At 36.2% G+C, this 27,540-nt stretch overlaps 1 protein-coding gene and 1 long non-coding RNA gene across 12 annotated transcripts in view; one reads left to right on the top strand and one right to left on the bottom strand.

The window, feature by feature from the left end:
- Positions 1-27,540, bottom strand: part of dlg1a (discs large MAGUK scaffold protein 1a) — a 167,489-nt gene that overhangs the window by 122,771 nt on the left and 17,178 nt on the right. The window lies entirely within an intron of this gene.
- On the top strand, positions 118-15,534 carry LOC137094262 (uncharacterized). Its single transcript, XR_010908626.1, has 3 exons — positions 118-252; positions 2,469-2,608; positions 12,778-15,534. It is a non-coding gene; the product is annotated as an uncharacterized lncRNA (long non-coding RNA).

Below are 27,540 nucleotides of genomic sequence, written 5' to 3'. Positions count from 1 at the left end.
TGCCGTGACCGGGGGGTGTTGCGGTGGGAGAAAGAGGAGGAGCAGGAGGAGGGTTAGAGGGCAGCGGAGTGCGCGGGGTCTCGTGTCACAACGCGAGGGACTCTCCGCGATCCATCAGCGCTGCTGCGCTTCCACCTAATGCAGAGGAACTGCTGCCATGACTCGAAGGAAAGAGGAGCAGGTTCGGACGGTCTCACACTCAACTATCCAAACAAGACACACAGAGCAGCGCGCGCGAGAGAGAGAAGAGAGGTAAGCAGACTGGAGGGGGAGGGGTGAGCAATAGCATTGAGCTTATTACACAGTTCACTAGAGAGAAACTGAAGAGTTTGAGCCGAAGGTTGCAGCACGCAGACGGGGAGAAATGATCCGGACCATTCGGAGGTGAAAAGGGGGGGGACAAATATAATGCACTCTCAACAAATTTACAATCACAAGGACAAAAGAGAAGGAAAGATACTAAATCAAGAGGCAACTAGTATGACCTCTGGAAATCTGATCTCAAAGAGGAATATGTCAGTTAAAAACTCAAATGATCTGAAACATTTGACAGTAGTTCCATCATACGCAAAGACAATTCATGCTTTCCCATATCAGATAAATAACGCAAACCAACTGTTTTCTTGAGTTAACAAAGTTCTAACAATGAGAGCAGGGTCCAAAATGTACTTGTGAATTGAGAAAATATTTTGTATTGAATGTATTGAGACATGACCAAAGAATAACTAAGGACACTGATTCTGATAAAAAATTTCAAGCACAACATAATAACAATAATTATATTATTATTATTAAAATCATTTCATTTCAAGTTTTTATTTTGGGATTGGATAAAATCACACTAAGCCATAATGCGATTTCGGTTTTATTTCAATTAATCGTGCAATCCTACTTAAAACTATAAATTAACTTCAAATAGACAATTTTTATTCTGATTATATGCATTAAACTGACGAAACCACTAAAGGCAAAACAGAATCGGGAGAAGAAAAAAATCTATAAAAATTAATGTTCAATGGTTTTATAGAGACCATTAAAGCTTAATTTCAGCAGTTCAGGTGACATTTTCAGGTAAATCATGAAGCATTGGTATACCAGTCTGTAATAAATCGGAGTGTGATTGTTTCTCCTCTGCCCCTCCTCCCTCCTGCCCCCATGCCACACTACATCATTTGAACAGTTACATCATCAGAGTGCAGAGAGGCATGCAGATCCCATCCCAAACTACTACAGCACAAACACACACATAACCTCACTATGATAAACAAAATCTGCATCCGTTGCAGGACATGGCAGCTTCATTTGGTTACTGGAGGAAAATCAGTTAAATCAACCTCTCTTCATGTAGTAGTACAATTGTAGTAGTAGTATGCATGCATGGATGCATGGATGCATGTATGTGTATGTATTCATAACTAATAATTATTAGACAATATTTTATTTTATTTATTGTCTAATATACAATCAAATAAAAAAATCATTCAAACGAGATATATATAAGATATATTTTTTTACTAGTGGGTGCAGGACACTAGTTTATTGATGTAAGTAAGGATAGCAAAATAAAAGTAAACTACGACATATTCCCAAAAAATCTTCATACAGTAGACTACCAGAAAAATGTATGATAATTTGGAACCAAAATTATCAGACACTTCGACCTGACCATGTTTTTGCTTAAGTGTTTTTTCTTTAATTGCTAATGCAACATTTCACACCACAGACTGAACAAAATGAAGCATTGTGGGGCAATTGGTTGGCCTACCAGACTGGTATTATCTAATTGCGCAATTCAATTTAACAGCTGACAGCTGATTGGTCGATTGTAATCCATTAAATAACTCTTTCTATCAAAGTTATCTGGCATTATCAAGATGAATTTGTTCATTGAGTTCTTGTTATATTGTATTACCATTTTCTAAACTATAGTGAATAAACTGTGTATAATGTAAGAAAATGTTGAAGGTATCTGAATAAATTTTGGGTTGACACTAAATATAAATATCGCTAAAGTGAATAATGATCATACAAGGCCACATAGTGAAAGGTCATTGCTTGTTATTGGCCAAAACATTAAAAGCCATAGCTCTTCTATAATAAAAAATATCTTTTTTACGCATTAGGAACAGAACACCATCCATCTTCCAATCCTATCTTCAACAAAGTGATTTAATCTGGCAGCGTGACATTGGTGATATATACAATGACTTTTGGGGGAGTTTCGATCCAGAAAAAATTATTCATCCAAAGCTGAAGCTTATTATTAACTTCTAAATCAATCCCTCCTGCTGAGAGTTTCAAGGACGATGTGTACGTACATCCATAAACTTGGCTTGGTGTTGAAGCATTTCTTCAAGCAAAAGTTTGTGTATTGCTGTGTGCTCAGCAGTTTCTGTGAGAACAATGAGGACTTCTCCCCTAATAAATTGTGTACGCAGGCTGATGCTAATCATTTGACTGCTTTGCAGAAGCTCTCAGAGAATATCTAGATGGCAGACTGCTGAATTCCCATGATACCATCAAAGAATCAGATACCAGTAAGACTGAAACGGTGTGTGCAGAGAACCACGTCCATGAAGCGGAGAGAATCTCGTCTCTCATTGGCCAGGTGAGTCTTTGTTCCAACATTAATTTCTGCTGAAATTTGTCTTTTAGAACCTGGATGCCACACAGAGAAAAGCCTATGTGATGACATGGTGGGAAAAGTTAAAAACTACAAAAGTTATCAAGGTTATGACAGATATGGTAATATACCATATGGTATATGGTCCCATAGCTCAGAAAATCTGAGATTATCTGAAGGGGAAGGCGACATTTTACAAGTCTTAAGTGTCTATCATTATAATCAGTCTATGATGTTATAATATATAATAAATATGTTTTTATGTAATACATTAATATGCATTTATTTAAATAAGAGTTACTATGAAATTATTTTAAAAAATAAATGGCAAGTAACACTGAAATCAATGTGAAATTTTAAATAGTATTTTCTTGTGCAATATATTCCAATAATATTTGTTTTATTTACAACTTTACAAAAATCATTCTTTATTGTGTAGGAATAAAATGTTATTGCCAACATGACCCGCTTTCGCTAAACAGTAATTAGTAGGATTACGTTTAATTATAGGAGGAGTTCATTCTTAATCATGTATTTATTTTGGTTTGGTTTAGTTGATACAGTAGCAAATTACACATGGTATTTAAGTCTGTGTGTGTGAACCTTCCGATGAGCTGTAAAATATGGAGCATCTGCACTCACAGGACTAAAGTGTTCTGATGACACACAGTGGTCAGATGTTAGCATCAGACAGAGAAAGCACAGCTCATTCTGAATCTGAAGAATCATAATATCATAATTAGATGTACCATCTAAATACCATGGTAAACGAATATTGCAATTCTACATTTCCATGGTATTTCTATCTAATACCCGGTGTGACTTAAGTACTTTTCTTTGGTAAGGGATACAGGTGACAGGGGCCATTTATCTTCTCCATCATATCCTGACAGAGAATGTCTGGAGGAGCTGAAGTGATGAAACCAGTCTGAAACAATCCAATTCATTACAGCTTTGACATTAATGAAACAGAAGACAGAGATTTTTAATCCAACAGTACTTATAAATAATATATATGGCATTAAGCTGGTCAAGGAGCATGTAAATATTTAAGAGATATAGAGTAGGAATGTGCAAAATTACATATTTTTCAAAAGTCATAGGTTATCCAGAATGACACGTTGATTAATCAATTCCGTGGAGTCTCTGTTCAATTAGGCTGGTTTTGAGTTCACCTGAGAAAACTCTTAGAGGACATTTACATAAAATACTTCTTGCATTCAAAAATACCTAAATGGAGCGCAACGGAACGGAATGGAACAGAACTCAGGGTCTTAAGACTTATTGAAAGTTTACACGTCGTCTTAAACACAAAAGCACGGTGGATTTTGTGTTTGTTGGAATGGATACACAAAGACTGGTAATATTTAACAATAAACATCTGTATGTAAGATTTGTGAATCATTTATTTGATTTAAATTAAATTAGCAATACTTTGCCAGTATTTAATAATGTAAATTAATGGCATCACATGCATTTAGTAATACTTTTTTAAACTAATACCAAAATAGTTGGGACACTGTACAAATTTTGCATAAAAACAGAATGCAATGATGTGGAAGTTTCAAATTTCAATGTTTTATTCAGAATACATCATAGATGACAAATGTATCATTTTAAGTTGATTTTAAATGTCATGGCATCAACGCATCTCAAAAAAGTTGGGACAAGGCCATGTTTACCACTGTGTGGCATCCCCTCTTCTTTTTATAACAGTCTGTAAACATCTGGGGACTGAGGAGACAAGTTGCTCAAGTTTAGGAATATAAACGTTGTCCCATACTTGTCTAATACAGACTTCTAGTTGCTCAACTGTCTTAAGTCTTTTTTGTCGCATCTTCCTCTTTATGATGCGACAAATGTTCTATGGGTGAAAGATCTGGAATGCAGGCAGGCCATTTCAGTGCCCGGATCCTTCTACGCAGCCATGTTGTTGAAATTGATGCAGTATGTGGTCTGGCATTGCCATGTTGGAAAATGCAAGGTCTCCCCTGAAAGAGATGACGTCTGAACGGGAGCATATGTTGCTCTAGAACTTGGACATACCTTTCAGCATTGATGGTGCCTTTACACCACTCATGCAACCCCATACTATAAGAGATGCAGGCTTCTGAGCGCTGATAACAACTTGGGTTGTCCTTGTCCTGTTTAGTCGGGATGACACGACATCCCAGTTTTCCAAAAAGAACTTCAATTTTTGATTCGTCTGACCACAGAACAGTTTTCCACTTTGCCAGAGTCCGTTTTAAATGAGCCTTGGCCCAGAGAAAATGCCTGCACTTCTGGATCATGGTAAGATATGGCTCCTTTTTTTAACTAAAGAGTTCTTAGCCATCAACGTCGAATGGCACGGTGGATTGTGTTCACCGACAATGTTTTCTGGAAGTATTCCTGACCTGAGCCCATTGTGGTTTCCATTACAGTAGCATTCCTGTATGTGATGCGGTGCCATCTAAGGGCCCTGAAGATCACAGGCCTTGTTTTAAAGGCCACACAGTATGGTTTTCTGGCCTTGACCCTTACACACAGGGATTGTTACAGATTCTCTGAATCTTTGGATGATATTATGCACTGTAGATGATGAAAACCATTTTTTTGTTGTTGCAATTTTTCTCAGAGAAACTCCTTTTTGATATTGTTCCAAAATTTTTCACCACAGCATTGGGGGAATTAGTGACCCTCTGCCCATCTTGAGTTCTGAGAGAGAGAGGATTTTACCCAATCCTGTTGCCAATTAATAATAATAATAATAATAATAATAATAATAAGTTACATTTATATAGTGCTTTTCTGGGTACTCAAAGCGCTTTACATATAGAAGGGGGGAATCTCCTCAACCACCACCAATGTGCAGCATCCACCTGGATGATGCGACGGCACCCATATTGCGCCAGAACACCCACCACACACACACACACACACACACACACACACACACAAGCTGATTGGTAGAGAGGAGACTGAGTGACGAAGCCAATCAGGAGAGGGGGATTATTAGGAGGCCATGATGGACAGCGGCCAGTGGGCAAATTTGACCATGCAGGATGCCGGGGTTACACCCCTACTCTTTATCGAAGGACATCCTGGGATTTTTAAATGACCACAGAGAGTGAGGACCTCAGTTTAACGTCTCAGGTTGTAAATTGGTCCTTCTAAGTATCTGTACCAACTTTTTTTGAATGTGTAGCTCTCATTAAATCCTAAATGAGCCAATATTTGGCATTACATTTCAAAATCACTCACTTTTAACATTTGATATGTTATCTATATTCTAATGTGAATAAAATACAAGTTTGAGATTTGTAAATTATTGCATTCTTTTTTATTCACAATTTGTACAGTGTCTCTGTAAACTAAACATGTATTGTTAAAAAACAATTTGAAAAAAGTAAATGTATAAATGAAAATGTATTTAATTAATAAATTAATGTACCTAAACGAGTATAATAAATATTTTATTTCAGCTTATTTTGTTTCAACTTGTTGCCAAAGCAACGTCTCCTTTTAAATTTGGTTTCACTTTATGTAACTCAAATAACAAACACTAAAACTGAAATAAAAATGTATTAAAAATATAAAGACATATTTAAAAATAATAATAATGACAAAAACACAACAAAATGACAAAAGCTGTAAAATTAAAATGGAAGATATAAAGTTAGACTAATTCAAAATATTAATTAAAAACTAATATCTCAGTAATACTATAATAACAATTTGCATGTGTAAGATGCATTGGGAAAAATGTATCAGCAGAAATAAAATAAAGCATAAAGACACAAGAAAATTGGACCATGAAGAACATTTGTACCAACTCAACAGACTCATTATTAACCTCAAGGGTAGACCATCTGTTAACTACATAAAAAAAGACTGCAGCTCAGCAAGCAGCTAGATGTGAAGAAACCAACTCTTCAAAGCAGTACATTTAAATGAACTTACAAGGACAAGTGGGTATTCCAGAAAGCAGGTTATGTACCCAGGTAACTTTAAAGGTGCCTTATTTATGAGGCTCTAGTGGGTCTATCTATCTATCCGTCCATCCGTCCGTCTGTCCGTCCTAATTCTAATTTCACACATCGTTGATCTGAAAATATTTTTTAATTTTGCAACAGGACATTTTCAACAGGAAAACACAGGGGGGAAACGCTCGTCCTTCAGGCTCACGCATCTCCATACAGCACTTCAGATGACTCAATCCAATGAATAGTGCCTCAATCAATGAATAGCTCATATTTATGCCAGGCAATTGTTTATGAACTAATGCTGATGAATAATGACAATATTTACTTTACACTGTTTATATAGTTATACGTTTGGTTTTAGACGGTTGTAACAATGCGTATTTTATCTCCCTCATCTAAACTTGAAGGAGCATCCTGTAACTGCAATAGTCAGGCACATGCATTTCAAAATAAAAGTCAATGTGTATTTAGGCATTTAATTAGTGTGCTAGAACCACGCTATGAAATCCCAAGTAGAACGCATCTCACACCTACGGTGGTTCCCTCCATGTACAATAATATAAGAGAAAGTTATTGAAGGTCCGAGCAGCACATATTTAGTTGGCTTGACTACAGATTGCTGGTTTTTTTTGCTTAAGTTTTCAAATGACTGAAGATATAAATTGTCGTCACATTATCTTTAATATTTTTTATTTTGTTTGACAATGTACTAGTGGTACATTGCGAACAAAGGTCAGATATTATATTGCATAAAAGTCAAGTCTAAAAATGGCATGGCAACCTATGCTTTAAAAAAATGAAAGTAAAAATTGAGAATTGAATCGAATTGTGACCTTACAATAAAAAATGTAATCGAATCGAGGATTTGGAGAATCGTGACACCCCGAGTAGTATGGTGCACTTTATCTTAAGAGTCCGTTTCCATGGTGTTTCGTCACTCGGATGAGAATCTCGTGTGACACTTGTGTGCACTGCAGACATACTCTGGATTGCCTAAACTTACTCATGAAAGTGTTTATCATTACTCAAGAAAGCAAGTTTGGGCTAATCATCTGAGATGATTGAAGTTCTGTGTATGTTTGACTGTAGATAACCTTGACTGTAGATAACCCAAAGTTTACAACTAGGCAAATAATTACACTTCTGTACTTAATAGCTCCAGAATTATTATTATATATATTATACACACATATATACACAGCTGTTAAAAATAGGTACTCTGATGACACTATAGTGGTATTTGACACTGGCTGCAGGGATGTGTTCTCAGTATTAAATCATTAAGACTGACAGCTCGTTAGGCTTAGAGTTATTGAGCCGCACTAAAGCCTGATACCACTCCGGTACGGGATATACCTCACTGGGGAAATACCTCACAGGTTCAACTGCGGCCATCTAACTGGAAACATCACTGGGGTATCACACTTAAAATTTAGCATTTTTAGGAAAATGGATGTGATACCTAGTGGTTACCTAGCTATTCGTTGGATTGATACCTAGTGGAAGTAGTGGTTCGTCTTTCGTGACAAAAATGATTCAGTCCAGCAAGCATCTGGTTTCTCATGCTCTCTCTACTTTGATTTCCAGCCCACAGCAAGGTATAGAGTATGTTTAGGCCCTGTCTGCATGACTGACTCTTCCACACGGCCGGTCCCTCCCTCCCCGATCTGCCGTGGTTCTCTCTGCAATCTGTCACACTGCCTCACATAGACGAACTGTTGCTCCTTCACAGCCACGTGGGAGCTCTCTGGGATAGCCCTGGTAACCTATGGCGACAGCTCTAGAGGTATCACTGATATAAAAGCCTCTTTATTTCCTACAGTGCACAAAGAGCTTCAGTTATACTTCTGGAAGAAGACGAGCAACTCCCCTCTGTGGTCAAAACGTGAAGCACAGTATCATTTTGACTATAAAGAACTAGTTTCTCCCCTAGAAATGTCAATGATTCTGGTCAAATTATTTTCATTAATTTAATTTTTTAACAAACACCTTTAAACAATTAACCTGTGCCATATTTATTTATGATACCTTCAAGGATTCTGCAAATGGCAAAAACAGTTCCACTTCCAAAAAAATCCCATTTGAGAAAATAATGAAAATATATGAATATTACAAAAATGTGAATATTATGAAGCACAAGAATCAATAATATGCAAATCCAACACAGGCAAAAAGTAGCAACAACAACCTTAATAATACAATAACAATAATAGTAATAGTAATAATAATTGTTACTTTATAAATTGTTTTTATATAAATCAATGATAGTATAATAAAGGGAGGAGTGGAGGAGGAGGAATAATTATTTAATTGCATTATTGTTACTTTTATTACGATTAAAAACGCATTTTGATGTTATTTGGTTTTAATAAATAGTATGTTGATATAAACAAAACACAAGTATTTGCTTTTTAATGGTGTAAACTGGTTTGGATTTGTTTAGACACATTGGGTCTCATTCACTAATAATTGTAAAAAAATCTAAAATCACGCCACTCTCACATTACAAGAAAATCTCAAAATGAATTATTACCATTTGGAGTTATTGCAAAGAAATTCCAAAGAACAAAAAAACAATTTATCAATGGTCTAAAATGTTCTATTTCTTAGGTGACTTCTCTAAAGTAAAAGGAAACTGAAAAGTAGTGTGGCACTACTCCCATTCGCAAGTCAGTTCAAGCAGCAACACTGCACACCATCATTCTTAAATTCAGAGCAAGTGTGTTAATGTAAAATGTACCACATCCTGTGTTCCTGGTTCCAATAAATACAGTAGAGGGCAGTGTTAAATTACTTTAAGAATATAACTCACCACAGAAAAAACAATGTGAGATTTGTGTGTTCACATGAAAGACTTGAATAAGACATCTCACACATTTCAAAATGGTTTGGGGGTCAGATTCGCAAAACCTTCGTAAGAATAACATTCTTCTTTACGGTTTTCTTTCTCATTTTCTAAATATATATATATATATATATATATATATATATATATATATATATATATATATATATATATATATATATATATATATATATATATATATATATATATTTCCCAAAAAATATATTTAAGAATGTTCACATTTATATTCTTTTTAAAAAATCATAAAAATCATTGTAAATATCTTAGGATAACCTGCAACTTGTCATAAATCCCCAAAGGTACGATTTTACCCGAAAGGTACATTGATTTGGTTGTTTCAAATTAATTGTTGTCATTAAATGGTTAGTTCACCTAAAAATGAAAAAAAAAATTCACCCTCATGTCGTTGGACCCATAAAGGCACTAAAAACATCAATACAAAGTCCTTCTCACTACAGTGGCTATACAATAATGTTACAATGCGACGAAAATAGTTAGTGCGCGCACAAAAATCAAAATAACTTTATCCACCAAGTTATTGACGTGAACTCGACACATGCGCGAGAAAATGATGCAGATCCGCCGTTCAGAGACATGACCCGAAAGAGGAAGAGTACCGCTATCGCATGAGTTCACGTCCGAGACCTACACAATAACTTGGCGGAAAAAGTCATTATTTTATTTTTTTTGTGCACAAAAACTTATTTTCGTCGCATTGTAAAATTATTGTATACCCACTGTAATGAGATAGACTTTGTATGGATGTGTTTAGTGCCTTTATGGGTCTTGTGAGTGGGAATGTACCGAATGCCAATGGAGGCCTTTCTGAAGACTTTCTCAGCCATCAGCTTTCAACAAAAATATCTTCATTTGTGTTCCGAAAATGAACAAAGGTCTTACAGGTGTCCAACGACATGAGGGTGAGTAATTAATGAAATAAATGTCATTTTTGCGTGAATTAACCCTTTAGGCATTACAACATAACACTAGGTACATATAATATACACTATATTGTCAAAGGTATTGGGACACCATCCAAATCTTTGAATTCAGGTGTTCCAATCACTTCCATGGCCACAGGTGTATACAAATCTAATGCAGACTGCTTCTACAAACATTTGTGAAAGAATGAATCGCTCTTAGGAGCTCAGTGAATTCAAGCGTTGTTCAGTAAAAAGACACCTGCACTGTAAAAAGTTTTTGTTGGTCAAACTTTAAAAACTAAGTAACCTGGTTGCCTTAAAATTGAGTTGATTGAAGTTAAACATTTTAGTTGATACAATGAAGGAAATTAGTTAAATAAATAGAAACTCAAAATATTATTGAAGGAATAATATTTTGTAGATATTAATAATATTTTGTATGTTTTGTAATAATATAGACCATAAAAAAATTGTGATAAATCATGAAAATAGCACAATTTGGCATGTTTCATTGCTTCATCAAAAATAAAATTACCCAATATGCTTACATATTTTAATACAATTTGAATAAAGGTTGCCAATTCTTAAAGATTTTCATTATTTGTTTTCAAAAGTACTTAAGTATCAAAAGTAAATTAACTTTATGTCAAGGCATTATTTTATTATTGTTGTATAAATGCACACTATCATGGTTTAAGCCAGTCAGTGATGCTCCATTCGACATACTAGCATACGAATAACAAACTCATTTAAATACTTGTATAAAAGTTACCACGCTCTTACCAAAGCTGCTGTCACTTTAAGGCTGAATGCACGGATCTAATACACTGATACACTTCTGATATTCTCCCAACTGTTTACGTTCACTTAAGACATAATCAACTTTGTTGATGTAAAAACTTGACAAAGTTGGCATTTTGACATCCGTCTTCTTCCATTTTGCTATAAACTGATCAGTGTTCCAAAAATGCTGGGAAATAATTGAACTTCATGTAACCCTTCAAGAGTGAAGCTTTCTGCAAAAACCCAAACACCTTTTAAAGAAGAAGAAAATCATCCACTGACTTTCAAAGCTGCTACAGAAATGACTTTCGACTTTGAGGACCTTGATAGGAATGTAGTGGAGTAAAAAGTACAACATTTATCTTTCAAATGTAGTGAAGTAAAAGTCATAAGTTTCTAGAAAAAAATAATACTGAAGTAAAGTACAGATACTCAAAGTGTTCTTAAGTACAGTACGCAATTAAATGTACTTAGTTACTGTCCACCTCTGGTGGTATTATAACAAAGTGGAAGCAATTGGGAAAAACAACAACTCAGCCACCACAAAGTGGTAGGCCACGTAAAAAATGGAGAGCAGGGTCAGTGCATGCTGAGGCACTCATTGCACAGAAGTCGACAAGTTTCTGCAGATTCAATAGCTACAGACCTCCAAACTGTGTGTGACCTACAGATTAGCTTAAGAACAGTGTGTAGAGAAATACATAGAATGGGTTTCCATGGCCGAGCAGCTGTATCCAAACCTTACATCACCAAGTGCAGTGCAAAGCATCTGATTAAGTGTTGTAAAGCATGTCGCCACTGGACTCTACACGTGTTCTCTGGCAGACAGAGAAGTGTGATTCGTCATTCCAATCTGATGGATATCTGGGTATGGTGGTTGCCAGGAGAATGGTACTAGCCTGACTGCATTGTGCCAAGTGTAAAGTTTGGTGGAGGGAGGAGTAATGGTGTTTTTTTTTCATGGGTTGGGTTTGGCCCATTAGTTCTAGTGAAAGGAACTCTTAACTTTTCAGCATATAAGACATTTTGGACAATTTAATGCTCCCAATTTTGTGTGAACAGTTTGGGGATTGCCCCTTCCTGTTCCAACATGACTACACACCAGTGCATGAAGCAAGGTCCATAAAGACATGGATGAGTGAGTTTGGTGTGGGACTTGACTGCACATTAAAGTTGATGTGCATGTTTTGGCAATATCGTGTATATTACCACTACTAAGAATGTGTGTGAATATTAAATGATCTATCAGATTATTTGTTATGTGACTAACTAGGCAAATAGACAAATGATTGCAACAGACAATTCCATTTTGAGACAAACTTTAAGTAAATTAAAAATAACTGAAACATCAAGTGCTGAACTCATGTCAAATTAGTCGAAAATAGAGTGCAGACATATTATTATTACAGTAAAATTTGGCCTTTGAATTAAAGTTGTTATTTTGAATTGCTGCAAGAACCGCCCCAAAAAAATAGTAGTGTCTAGTTGACCACAGCTTTATCTTAAGAAATGTCCCAACTTCTTTCTTAAGATTTGTGTGACTCCGGAGACTGTATTGTTGATTTATATCCTTTACCTCTTAAACTACACTTTGTTTATCTGTCTGTAAATATGAAGGGATTGCATAGCTTACAGGTGGTGCCCTATGAGGGTTCAAGCTGACTCACGACTCCTTCACATCACCTCCAGCCCTTCCTGCCGCCCACACTGAGCAAAATCACGCTGACACCACTCCATCAGTCCAGCCCACAGCTAAGAGCTCTCAGCAGGCAGAGACACCTCACCATTCTACAAGCACACTCGCTTCAAACACAGAGATTGACATTGAAAGAAATCAGAATAAAACATGTGCTGCAAGGATCACTGCTCCTGTACAGCCACTAAATTATAATTGACCAATGAAGCTGATGTCCTAGCTTTGCTAGTTTGATATTGTTTCACCACACAGGTTCTGTATTACAATATATTACAATAAATGAATGGGTCATGTCCATGTGTCATGAAAAGTTACTTTTAAAAGTAATGTGTTTCAAATACTTGTTACTTGCTGAAAAAGTGTAACTTACTATGTTGCTTAGTTACTTTTTTTGATGTTTTATAAACAAATTTCAGGAGAAGCACGCTCAAAAATTCCAAGCAGAGCCATCCCAGACAGCACACCAAATATGCATAATCTTTACTCTATTTAATGGATGTAAGTGTGAACTTGTGAAATGGAAAGTAATGCATTGTTACTCTTACATCTTTCACCTGGCTGAAACCGTCTTTTTTACTCCGTAGTTCTTTTTTGCAAGTGTTTAATGCAGTATTACAGGTTATATTACCTACTGTACAACTCTTTTTTTTATTGTAAATAATGTGTTGTTACTTTTGCAAACTGAGCGTTCAGGGGAGAAGGGCCTTAGTTCGGAAGGTGACCAAGAACTTCTTTGGTCTGATGAAACAAAGACTGAACACTTTGGCCTGAATGGCAAGCATCAAGCACCACTCGTCACCTGGCCAATTTCATCCCAACAATGAACCATGGTGGTGGCAGCATCATGCAGTGGGGATGCTTTCAGCAGCAGGAACTGGGAAACTAGCAAGGATTGAGGGAAATAAAAATGCAGCAATGTACAGAGACATCCTTGATGAAAACCTGCTCCAGAGTGTTCTGGACCTCTGACTGGGGCGAAGGTTCATCTTCCAACAGGACAACGATCCAAAGCACAAAGCCAAGATAACAAAGGAGTGAAATCTTCTTGAGTGGCCTAGCCAGAGCCCAGACTTGAACCCAATTGAACATCTTTGAAAGAGATCTTAAAATGGCTGTGCACTAACTCTCCCATCCAACCTGATGCAGCTTGAGAGGTCCTGCAGAGAAGAATGGGAGAAACTACCCAAAAATAGGTGTGCCAAGCTTGTAGCATCATACTCAAAATGACTCAAGGCTGTAATTGGTGACAAAGGTGCGTCAACAAACTATTGAGCAAAGGCTGTGTAATTGTGTGAATGTGTAATTATTATTTTTTATACATTTTTAAAGATTTTAAACAAACTTCCTTCACATTGTCATTATCAGGTATTATTTGTAGAATTTTGAGGGAAATAGTGAGCTTAATCAATTTTGGAAAAGGCTATAACATTACAAATTGTGGAAGAAGTGGAGCGCTGTGAAAACTTTCCAGATGCACTGTAATTATAAGCAAGAAAATGAATGTAGTGGTTTAAGCAAATTAATTCAAATGAAATGTAACATGCATTGCTTTTTTTTTTTAAGTAACAAATATTAATGTGTAAATTTATAACGTGCACGTTACTTGTAATGCATCACCACAAAACTGGTCATGCATTTATGTAGCAGCAGTGTATTAAGCAGAATTATATAGTCAGCTGGGCATTATCACAAAATAATACCCAAATGACTACATTACCCTCCCTTGACTTTATATAAAAGATATTCAAATTCTAAAAAACTTAAAATGCAGCTGAACATCATGTATGGTTTCACTGAGGCCACAATGTAATGGCCCTGTAATCATAGTGTACAAATCCAGGGGAAACTGACAGGAAACTCCTTAAAATAGAGTTGCTTCAGTTGACTAAAATAAATACTGAATCCCCTTATAATGTGGTGCGGAGATGACCTCAAACTGTAATGAAAAGAAGAATTAGAAAACTGATGTCCCAAAATGAAGAAATAAAAGTGAATAAAACTGTCAAAATCCAGCACTACATTTATTATTCTCACAGTCTTGTTTTTAGCCCGACCATGAGAATTTCTTAAAACATGATTATGTAGCCCTCAACGCAGGATGGCCCAATGAACAAGGGTGTGTGTGGGAGAGTTTCAGGCCAGTGCTGAATTGTCAAAAACATCATCCATTCTAGGGAGTAATGGGGACAGTCACTTTATTAAATATTCTCTGAATCTCAAACGGGTATTCAAAATCTGCTTACTTTAGATCAGTAAATATAAGAATCTTCCTTGTTATTAACAAATCCCTCATATTCAATAAAACATCAAACACTTAAAATTTATCGACATGAGATGATTAATGGTTTCTTTCCAGCCAAAACAAAAAAAAAGTTGTAGAGCTGGAAAAAAATAAACACCAAATTGGGCTAGACCCAGGAAAACACACCCAACTATGACATGTGACACTAAGAGGCCATGGACCACAATAACTCAGAGCAAATCATAGGACAGACAGAGCTACTGACAAGGCTGGCAGTTGAGGGATTTGTCTAAGCACCGGACATTCCAAAAATGAATGTGCAAATCTACACATTTTCATAACGGAGTTGGCGTGTTGTCTGAACCACTTGTTGGTTTTAAAGCTCTTTATAATAAGCCCGATTTAGCATCCACTGTAACAGTGTTACTTTATTATGCCTGAGATACTACTATAGTTTTGTTAACATTCTGAAAGAGATTTTTTTATATATATTTTCAGTTTTCATTTTCATTGCACTTAGTTTTAGTTATTTTGTGCCTTTGGAATGTTATATGTAGTTAAGTTTTAATTTTAGTATAATGGCTGTAATAAATAAATAAATAAATTACATATTTCAGTTCATGCTTTTTGTAAGGAACTTTTTTTAATGGATTTAGTAGCACACAATGCTCAGAAATTATGTAAAAAAAAAAAAAGCTGGACAGATCATATTATATATATATATATATATATATATATATATATATATATATATATATATATATATATATATATATATATATATATATATATATATATAATATATATATATATATATATATATATATATATATATATATATATATATATATTTTTTTTTTTTTTTTTTTTTTTTTTAACATAACACTCATGGTATAAAAAACACACAAAACTGAATGGCCAGATCCATCTATATAGTGTGTACACGGACCAACATTTATAAACGTCTAAAACAATTAAAACATACATAACCTGCCAACCTCATCCTCTGTAGATTATATTGGCTGACAATTTCTTATTGTATACATTAAAAGTTACTTCTCTTAAGCGTTAAACAAAATAAAAGTTCCCTTGTTTGGAGGAGCCAATAGAATTTCAGTGTCAAGTGACAAGTCATTTCAGCTACAGTTGTGAGAGCTGCAAAATAAATTTATAATTACAATGCTCCTCCTGCCAGAATCAACGGTTACTCAAAGGAAACCAGAGCATCTGGACTAAAGATCACCACAGGGATCTGTTTAACCTGACCTGGTTGAGCAAAAAGTACACAGGGATGAATATAACTCCAAAGTAGATCCTGGCGTCTCAGTAAAGCTATAACACATTATAGATGTCATATAACAGGCCAGTCAGCTTTCTGAGATGCAATACCTTTCAAAAGTTTGGGCGGTCTTACTTTAAACTCGTTTATATTTTGATATATATTTAAAATGCGATTTATTCCTTTGATGGCAAAGCTGAATTTTCAGAAGCCATTACTCCAACCTTAAGTGTCACATGATTCTTTAAAAAATAATTCCAATTCTGATTTGGTGCGCAATAATTTCTTTATAAAATAAGCGACCCGTGGTTTTGGGGGGATAGGGTCTGCAGAGGGTGCCAACCTTGTGCCATTACTTGAGGGATGCACAGAACAACAGATAAACACTTTCTCTCATGCATTCAAATGGGCATTAAAGCAACCCACGAGGTGCATTTCCCAAAATCAAGCACAGTCGCATACAAGCAGACTTGTCAACTCTGTACATCACCCCTGTGCAGCTGTATTTCAGGAGATTTTGTGTGAAGCCCCCTGAAAGTGACTTCAAGGACTGTGGTGATGCTTAAAATATGCAATGCACAATGGCCAGCAGCATAAAACAAGCTGGCAATCTTACTCTACACACTCACAGGTAATTTATTCCTGTCAGACCGGCGGGGTCACACTCAGGGGTAGGCAGCCGCCTCCAGCTCCACCGCAGGTGTCTCATTAAATTGCTTGTGCTGCCCCGTCAACTCCACTGGAGTTAAACTCTAATAGTACAGCAAGAGGAGGACACAGTTCTGTGTCTTTAGTCCAGCCCAATACAAGTTTCATCTGGACTTGATTTGATCTTGCTTTAGGTGTAATGGAACCTGAATGATTGATTGCACCCAGTTTAACAATTAAAGGGATATGACATAAGGCATCACATTTTCATTTCTACATGTACTATTAAAAAAAATACTGTAGTTTTTCTACCTAAAACATAACATTCAACTGGAAAAAGAGCACTTTTTGAGACACTCTTTTTTAACTTTATTGTGGTGGACATCACCAATAACACTTATATAAAAAGTGTGCATGAGGTGATAAGCTAAGAGATGCAATGAAATTAGCCAATCATAATCAAGAGGACAATTCTTGATGAGCCTTAAATACAGAGAACAAAACTGATATTTAATTTACAGAAAGCCAATTTGGCCAACTGAAAAATTTAAATGTGATCAGTCACTAGAAAATGATCCTACAGAAGTCATTCCAATGCGATGATTATAAATGTTACAAAAACAGTTGCTGCTTAATTTTTTTTTTTTTTTTTTGTGGAAAACTTATTTTTTGATTCTTTGATGAATAGAAAGTTCAAAAGAACAGCATTTATTTGAAATAAAAAAAATAGTAACATGTACAAGTTTTTACTGTCACTCTTGCTGAAAACAAGTATTAAAAACGTTCATAAATATCAATATCATAAATATCATAAATAATCATAAATCAGATGAAGTTTCTGCCAAGCAACCTGAGGTTTTATGGCGAAGTGTTTGACCATCTCTATACGTTTGCTATGATTGTGGGAATAGTGTTCCACAAGAGCAACAAATAGTGTTTCCTCTGTCCAAATTCAAGCAGATAGCCACAGCATGATAGTCAAGACATAACAGCTGGAGGACTTACTGCACCAGACTGGATCTCACCACACGTGCCACCCACTCGCCACAGCATACATAAAAGACAGAGACAGAGACAGAGACAGAGACAGAGACAGAGAGACAGAGAGACAGAGAGAGAGAGAGAGAGAGAGAGAGAGAGAGAGAGAGAGAGAGAGAGAGAGAGAGAGAGAGAGAGAGAGAGAGAGAGAGAATGGAGAGAGAGAATGATAATGGGGACACAGGGTACAGCATGTAGTCAAAAGAATGAGATTAAACACAGAGGCTGGATGACGACCCTTCAAAGTGCACATCCAAAACACACACAAACGGACATAAAACATATAAAAACACATGTAAACAAAAATTAATAAAATCAAAAAGCTGACAATTTAAATAATTCTTTCACTATGACATTCAGCACTAATGTGTGTAATGTGGGGGCAGTGAATAATCCTGTGGAAGTGAATGGGAAGTGACTCATTAAGCGTGGAAGTGTGAGTGCAGAACTCGGCCACAGCGCCCGCAGGCTCCCACCTGCTTTCACCCCAGCAGCTCTAGACCATAGACCATGAAAAAATGTACACCGACACACACACACACACACACACACACACACACACACACACACACACACACACACACACACACACGTCACCTCGTTGACCTCTGTGACTCCTGGTGACATCACAGCAGTACTACCACACTGTATGAAATCTCAGCACAGCGACAGTCGCTCAACCACAACAAAACCATTGGCAAATGTTCATATGCAGGACAGACCACAGGATCCTTCATACATTTTTCAGGTGATATAGAATTAGTTAGGATAACAGGAAAATCTTTAACATTAAATGACTTCAGAATGGGCTTGTTTGTTTGAGAAAGCAAATGCACAACTTAAACGGGTGGTTGCATGCGATTTCACTTTAGTTAGTGTGTAATGTTGCTGCTTGAGCATAAACAGTATCTGCAAAGTTACAGCGCTGAAAGTTCAATGCAAACGGAGATATTGTCTTTTAAAGTTATGCCAATTTATTGCCTACAAAAACGGCCGGTTTGGACTACAACGAGCTTCTTCCCAGGTTGGTGACATCATAAACCCTTGCTAGTCAACACAGATGTGACTTTTGACTTTTGTAATGGTAAGGGGCGTGGTGTTTCACTTCAGCCAATAAAAATACAGGAAGCTACATTTGGCCATCTAACCAATCTAAGACCATTGTGTTTTTCGGAGGGATGGGCTTCATAGAAGCAGGAAGCAGACAAGCTGTTCAAAGGACAGTGGAGACAGCGGTGTGGAATAAAGGTCAAATATAAGAAAAATAAAGCATTAAAAAAAGAAGTATTAAGACATGTTATACTGCACCCCATAAACACAACCAAGCCTAGAAAAAAAACATGGAACCACCGCTTTAAAAGAATGTCAGTTTGTGCTATATTTTCAGCTGCCAGTCTTCCCTGCAGAAAGAAACGGGCTGAGAGAGGCAGGACTCGTGCAAAACCTCTGATCATACTTCTAACGAGACCTACATTCAGAAGAACGAGACTCACAGTCTCAAACTGGAACAAACCGTGACATCACTTCCTCCTCATGGTGCCACTTACCCAAATTCCCTGAAATATCACAATGTCCATTATTATATTTGGAATAGAGCCCAAGAAATGTGCATGTACAAAAACCTTTAAATTCTCTTAATTTCACATTAACAATATACAATAGACAACATCCACATTTACATGGACCAAAACGAATATACAAAAGAGGATAAGCATGCAATATTTATCTCTATAAAATGGCACTCAAAGACACAAAAAAATGAATAACAGCACGACACGAGCAATTATTTTAAAAGCAAGGTACTTTACATTCGGTCCCTCATCTGAATCCTCCATTTAGTCGAGGATGTCCTCTCCACTCTTCCCAGAAAGACACCACACAATGACCTCAAGTACATAAAACCGCTCATTAACACTTCCACAGCTTATTCTTGTAGCTACTCAAGAGTATTTCAGCGGACCAAGACAAAGATCAAATTCTCTTACAGTCAAAAATAGGTCTTTCCAAAGACAATTAAGGGATAAATGCTAAGCTACTTAAAGCTTAAAAGGTAAGCCAAGGCTGAAACTTTTACTCTAACAACTTCTAGGCACATAATAAAATATATAAAACAAAAACTGTAACAAAACTCTAAGATAAAATTCTCAACAAGATTTGTACAATAGTTTCTTAATATGCACAGTATATTGTAGTCCATTATTCACACACCGAAACGACTTACATGCATTTCATGCATTTGTTTAAAAAAGTAGTCACACCGAACACACACCATAGTCACACACCGAAACGACTTACATGCATTTCATGCGTTTGTATCAAAAATTCTAATTTAATTATTCTAAACGGGTGTAATTTACATATTAAGAAAGGTTGTCAACACACTCTGTAGACCCCCTAAGTAGCTGTGAAGACCACTAAGAACATAACTCCACACACATACAAAGCAGGGCTGCACAATATATAATATATATATATATATATATATATATATATATATATATATATATATATATATATATATATATATATATATATATATATATATATATATATATATATATATATATATATTGAATATTGAAATATTGCAAATGTAAATTACGCGATATGCATAAACGCAAAGGCACGCAATATCTGAAGAATTTTTAAAGGATACTTCAACGTTGTGAAAAGTGTACTTTTAGGTTGACGCATAAGGATAGACTGGGCAGACGACTGTTACTTATGTGATTTGCTTGACATTAAAAAGAGTTATTAAACGCAATAACTTGCGAAAAACAACTTGCAGTCTTGCGCTGTCTGACACACACACATCGAAACATGTGCACAAGCCACCTCTCTGAAAGCGTGTGATCCATTCAGTCTTGTTACATACTCAAACTGTCAAATACACACTCAGTTATGTCTTGACGAGTATTCATGTAAACACAGTCGTTTATGCTTTAAAGGTGCACTATGCACTGCTAAGACACCACTAAGAGAAAAGCGCTTCTTCAGAATAAAACCGAGGGTAACGCAGATATGACACGTTGACAGGCGACTCGCTCAAACGCTATGCTGACACCTCCCTGGTCCTTGGTTAAAATAATTTTCTCACAATTCACAAATAGTTAGAAACATTTGGGATATTGTAAGTACTCAACTGAACAAAATATATAACACTGGCCTAGTGGTTTTTGGATATTTTACTGCAAAAATACTACATAGTGCACCTTTAAGTGAATGATATCAGTTGGGGAAAGAAACAAAATGCATGTTAATAGGATCTGTGCATTAGGTCTTAAAGTGGCAGTCTGTAAAACAACAAAAGAAAGAGAGAAAATCACACACAGTGATCTTGGCTGAATAACCTTCTTAGGTTAATTTAGTGTAAAAGCGAGAGAACACACATTAACCGAGCCAGAGCCCTGAAAGAGAACCTCGCAAAATCTACAAATCCCAGGACAATGTGAGCTTTGAAATGCATCCATAATGATTACATTTGTGAAGGTCCACAACTTTAGCAGGGATTTTTGAGGGAACAAATGAGCTAAAAAAAACAACAACAATAGAATCAGTAGCTCATCAAATCAGGTTGATTTAATCAGTTAGGCTAAGCATCAAGACAACAAGATGATGATGATGATTATGATGATGATGATGATGAGAGTTGGAAATATTTTTTGTCTGGTTTATTGTATAGACATAGACATTCACCGTCAGTAAAAAAACTTAAACTTAAAAGCAAGTAATCTGGTTGAATTAAAATTGAGAGTTTATTGAAATTAAAAATTAGATTAATTTAAATATTTTTACAGTGTAGGTTGAACCCCGCTGGCCGATAACGGATTAAATCAATTCACCACATTCATCTTTACCTTGATTGCAATCCTCATACATCGAAACTATGCTAGCTAGATGCTGGTTTGCTTTACCCAGCCGAGAAAGGTAGTTTGGGTATCATGCTGCTTTCCCACAGTTTGTGCTTGCTGCTTATTAATTATTTGAAACGAAGTAAACTGGCAGCTCCAGTAGTATGAAAAGATTCATATGCTTAACTCTATCATGGAAACTATGTATAAACCTTAATTAAACGATTTAAAAATCAATTAAAAAGCTATTTATACCTGTATGATTATCCTGTACCCACATTGGATCAGCTATTTGGAAAATGGATGATTTAGCTGAGGGCGCCATCTTCTGGTCAGACACAGGGATTCATTTTCTGTGTGACAGTGCATTATGGGTATTCTCTAATCGCTGTACATCGATTGTACACTCATTATTGTGGTGCATGGGCGTCGGAACCATTGTGTTTAGGTGGGACAAGTCACACCCACTTTTTAAGACCAATGATATTGGACCCACTCACTTTTATCGTCTCTAATTCAGCACATGTCTGTTTACCTTGGCTACCCCTTAACCGAGAAACTTATTAAGAAACGTATTATTAAACACATGTTAAACGCTTTATTTCCCCTTTTCTAATATTTCCTCTTTTTTTATTGAAAATAAATACCTTTCCGATCTGATATGTGATGGTGAAAGGGAGTAGAGCGAGTGTGGCAAAAGGCGGATTCGAACCTATGATCGAATTGCGTCAAAATGTGATGCCATGCGTCTTACCACTACTCTATAGCCATGGTAAATAATTCAATGATTTCTGTAATTTTGTCTGGCCCAATCAATCGTTTAGTAAACGGCACTTTTTCTATCAGGACCTGGACACGGAGCATAAAAAACATGCAACTTGTTCATTCTTGTTGTATCATTATCTGTGAAACTGTTGATTTCTATGGCAGTAAATTGAATGTAGACTTTTTATTAGACTATTGGTATTGACTGGTTTAAGGTCTTTTTTGGTATAGGAAAGGGATATGGCCTCAAACGCACCATAATGCAGGAAATCATCAATTAAATATTTTTTTTTACTGGGGGAGAACCTGCAGACCCCCTGCAAAACAAATTTCCATACCTATCATTTTTTGCCTTATCCGCTACTGACCCACCCACTTTTTTATTTGCTTCCGACGCCCATGTTGTGATGCATTGTGGGATTAAATGCCCGCACTCGATAGACTATGGTTTTGGACACTACAAATGGCTATCCCCTCAAATAGTGCCCTATTTAAAGGGCTACTACAGCACTGGGAAGATGAATCTGTACTTAAACTAGGTCAATAATGTAGTAGAAATATGGAAATATTTTTGAATTTGGTGCCTTCTAGACTGAGAAAAGACAGAAAATGTATTTGTCTCATGGGGATTAAAGACTACAATTCCCAGAATGCTTCGCTGCCCTGTGAGGCCATTCCCAAAGCCACCGCTACTGGGTTACTGTGACGGAGTTGGAGAACAGACACTACAATTAGTGATGGGGAGTCGACTCCAAAAGAGTCGATTCCTTGAGTCTGAATAGCCCCAGTGTCGGGGTCGACTCCGGGGTTTCTACTTATACTAAGCCACATGCTAGTCACTGAAGTAACCCTTTAAGGGTTTAGTAGGCAATTTCAGACACAGCTCCAGATCATCTAACTCCATTACGTAAATGAGTCAATTTCACGTGCTTCAGTCACTTATTTGTGTGCATTTAAACACATTATGGATTTTGAATTAATAATATGTTTACGTGTTAACGTTGATGATAGCCCTAGTATATATATCGGTTGACCACCACTACGCGGTCTTCAAAATATAGGTTCTTTATTGGAATCCATGATTCCATGAAGAACCTTTAACATACATGGAAGTGGATAGTGGCAAAAGGTTTTTTAATGTCTGACTATAACCGACATTAGTGTTCACGGACGACTGGATCTGCAGCTGAGAGCAGTCTTTACGGCCGTGCATATCCTCTCTCGCTCTAGTGACGCGCGTGCGCGCGCACCCTACTGGGAAAAGAGCCCGTACGGCCCATACAAGGACCTTCCGTTCTATTAACGGCAAGTAGACCCATACTCGAAAAAAACTCTCCGAAACTTGTGAGAAACCGGAAGGAGTATTTTTGACACAGAAATACTCCATCAAACGTCCAACATTAGTTTTTGAAACTTTGTCTATGTTTAGGATGGGAATCCAAGTCTTTAACAGTGTAAAAAGCTCAGTATGCATGAAACCGCATTTCACCCCCCCTTTAGAGGATTAGTTCACCCAAAAACGAAATTGATGTCATTAATGACTCTAATGAGCCTAATGTTGTTCCACACCAGTAAGACCTCCGTTCATCTTCGGAACACAGTTTAAGATATTTTATATTTTAGTCCCAGAGCACATGGAGTCTATGCACACTATAGTGTGCATAAACTCCATATGCTCTGGGACTAAAATATAAAATATCTTAAACTGTGTTCCGAAGATGAACGGAGGTATATATACTGTCCTATGACTATGTTTGGGATGGGTATATATACCGTCCATGTCCAGAAAGGGAATAAAAACATCATCCATGTAGTCCATATGACATCAGTTAATTAGAATTCTCTTCTATTCTCTTGAATTAATGACATCAATTTCATTTTTGGGTGAACTAACCCTTTAAAATGGTTCTTAAATGAAATCACTGTTAAAACTATTTATATTTATATAAATATATAAAAATATATATATATAAAAAAAAAAATATATATATATATATACACATATACATACATATATATATATATATATATATATATATATATATATATATATATATATATATATATATATACACACATATATATATATATATATACACACATATATATATATATATACACACACATATATATATATATATATATATATATACACACACACATATATATATATATATATATATATATATATATATATATATATATATACATATACATATATATATATATATTAGGGCTGTAACGATATGCGATATGAAATCGAAATCGCAATATGCAGGTCCACGAACCTGTATCGCGATGTGAGGAGGCAGAATCGCGACACACCCCTTCCAACTCCCAGAATTATCCTTCCTGTCCAGGTCCAATTTTTAAGTCAGCAGTTATGGCAACATTTCAGCTACCCGGTGGAGATCGAACAAGGATGGCAATCGTGTAGTTGACAAGACCCACACAATTTGCCGTAAGTGTTTCAAGAAGCTTCCCCAACTGGCTGGCAACGTGGTGTGAGCGTGGCGGTTCTGTTGCGTGTCATCCGCGGGGCGGCTGCGTGGCGTTTTCTCTTTCTTTGCACACCAGAAGCGTGTCTGACACGGCGCTTCTGTTGGTATTGATGTACAGGAGGCCCTATACTTCATGTTAAATATATATTGCCTATTGGTACCGCAAAGAAAACGTCGGCAGTAGCCTATTGACCATACAGATATATGGTATTGACGGCAAAATAGGCTACAGAATACTGTACAGAATAAAACTGTTTTGTCCTCCCCATATCGAGGTTTGTATCGTACCGTGGGTCAAAAATCGTGATACGAACCGAATCGTGGGTTTGGTGTATCGTTACAGCCCTAATATATATATATATATATATATATATATACATATATATATATATACATATATATATATATATACACATACATACATATACATATACATATATATACATATACATATATATACATACACACACGCCCCTATATTATATATATATATATATGGGCAAAATACCTAATATTTTAGTTCTGACCAGTCAAGTGAAGGGAGAACAATGGTCGTACAGAACTGCTTGACTAACATTATGAATAGAGGGAGGAATGATGGTTATAAATTATTGCCTCTATAACTATCAGCAGCACCTGATACAAATAGGGTTGCAACGGTATACAGAAACCGTGATATTTTCTGAGACGATTATCATAGCACAAAAATCTCATACAGTTACAACTTCAGATACGAAGAAAAGCTAATTGACTGTATATTTCTAAGAAATTTTAGTCACATCCACACCAGTCACATAAAACTGACAGTGTGCCACTCTCTACAAACCATGCTTATTATGTTCTTCAAAGAGAGGTTCTTGAAAAGGGCAAACCACTCAGTAAAAAGCAAACCAATAAAAGGGGGGACTAAAATGCATACTAAAAAAAACACACACACACTGTACACCGTATGACATTCATGTAAAAAAAAAACCTGCATATGCAAAACCATGCACTGGATTTTAAATGTCATGATTTATCTAGAAAATAACTCAATTAAGACGATGCATAATTATCGAAACAAATTCAACTCCCATAAGTACCGGAAATCCATCACTGGTCTGGTCAATTGCCTGTATGAGAACATAGGAAAGTCCATGGAAGTTCAAGCATGCTCGACTTTAAAGGAAAGCCCTGGGTGATTTGCCCTCAGGTAGAGTGTTGGTCACGGCTGAGCATTTGCAGCAGCACAGATGTCGTGCTGTTGCCACTGCACACAAGTATAACACACTCCAGATAGAAAAGGCATCTCTAAAGCAGTGCATTATATAACCCTACATTTAGCATATTTCAAGTGCATGCCTATGAGTGTTCAGACATTGCAAGTGTTCCGCGCTCTGCAAACGTCCTCTTTACTTGCAAACCTGCGATAACTGTTGAATTCTTGAGGACTATCTGCCGTAAGTGTGCGCCCAAACACACTTAGCCAGTTAAATAAATTGTGGTAATGGATAAAACCAGTAGATTATGATCTCATTATGCTAATTTATTCCAGATGCCTGGGTTTTTAAAAAACTCTTCAGTTAAGATAAGAGATCATAATTGGCATTATATGATGAAAACAGTTTTACCTTTTAAACACTCAAGAGTACTCATTCAAGTAGCCTAAGAACACCCTGAAATTAAGCTAATTCTAGACAACACACATTTGTGCCACACTGAAATGGGAGCCCTTGTCCCTAAATATATAAATAAATAGCCATTTTGGCCCAGAAGGAGAGAAAGAAATATTGTCCAGTATATACATACACACTGAATAATGTCTGTATAAACAGGTAACTCCCGTTCTCAAACATTAGCCTTGAGCAAAGCCTGTGTAGCGAGAGATAATAATAGCAAATATCAACACTCTGTAATGCATCTTTAATGATTACATTTTTAAATTCTAATTTCTAATCCAAATTGTAAGGCAGCTCCAGCTGATTTCATGCTCTCAGATGTGCAGCCAAAAAAATATGGTCTAGTTTTCCCCCCAGTTCTTTCTCCTCCATGCAATCACTCAAAAGGAGTTTTTATTCTCTCTGCAACCACTCCACCATTTTTTCTTGATGGCAAAGATCTGCAAAGCATGCAACTCATGTCATACGTTTGTCAAAGATAAGAATGACAATGACCATTGTTAACTGCCTTAGACAGCACTTATCAACCTAAATGGTTGATTTTGCAAGTCCTGAAAACTTAAAGGAGTAGTTCACTTCAGAATTAAAATTTCCTGATAATTTCCTGACCCCCACGTAATCCAAGATGTTCATGTCTTTCTTCAGTCGGAGAAAAAAATATGGTTGAGCATAGGGATGTTAACAAATAAACAATGATCGATT

Source organism: Pseudorasbora parva, chromosome 12 (genome assembly GCF_024679245.1).
Source record: "Pseudorasbora parva isolate DD20220531a chromosome 12, ASM2467924v1, whole genome shotgun sequence".
Classification (NCBI taxonomy): domain Eukaryota; kingdom Metazoa; phylum Chordata; class Actinopteri; order Cypriniformes; family Gobionidae; genus Pseudorasbora; species Pseudorasbora parva.
Note: the sequence above shows the minus strand (reverse complement) of the source record. Positions and strands in the feature narration are given on the sequence as shown.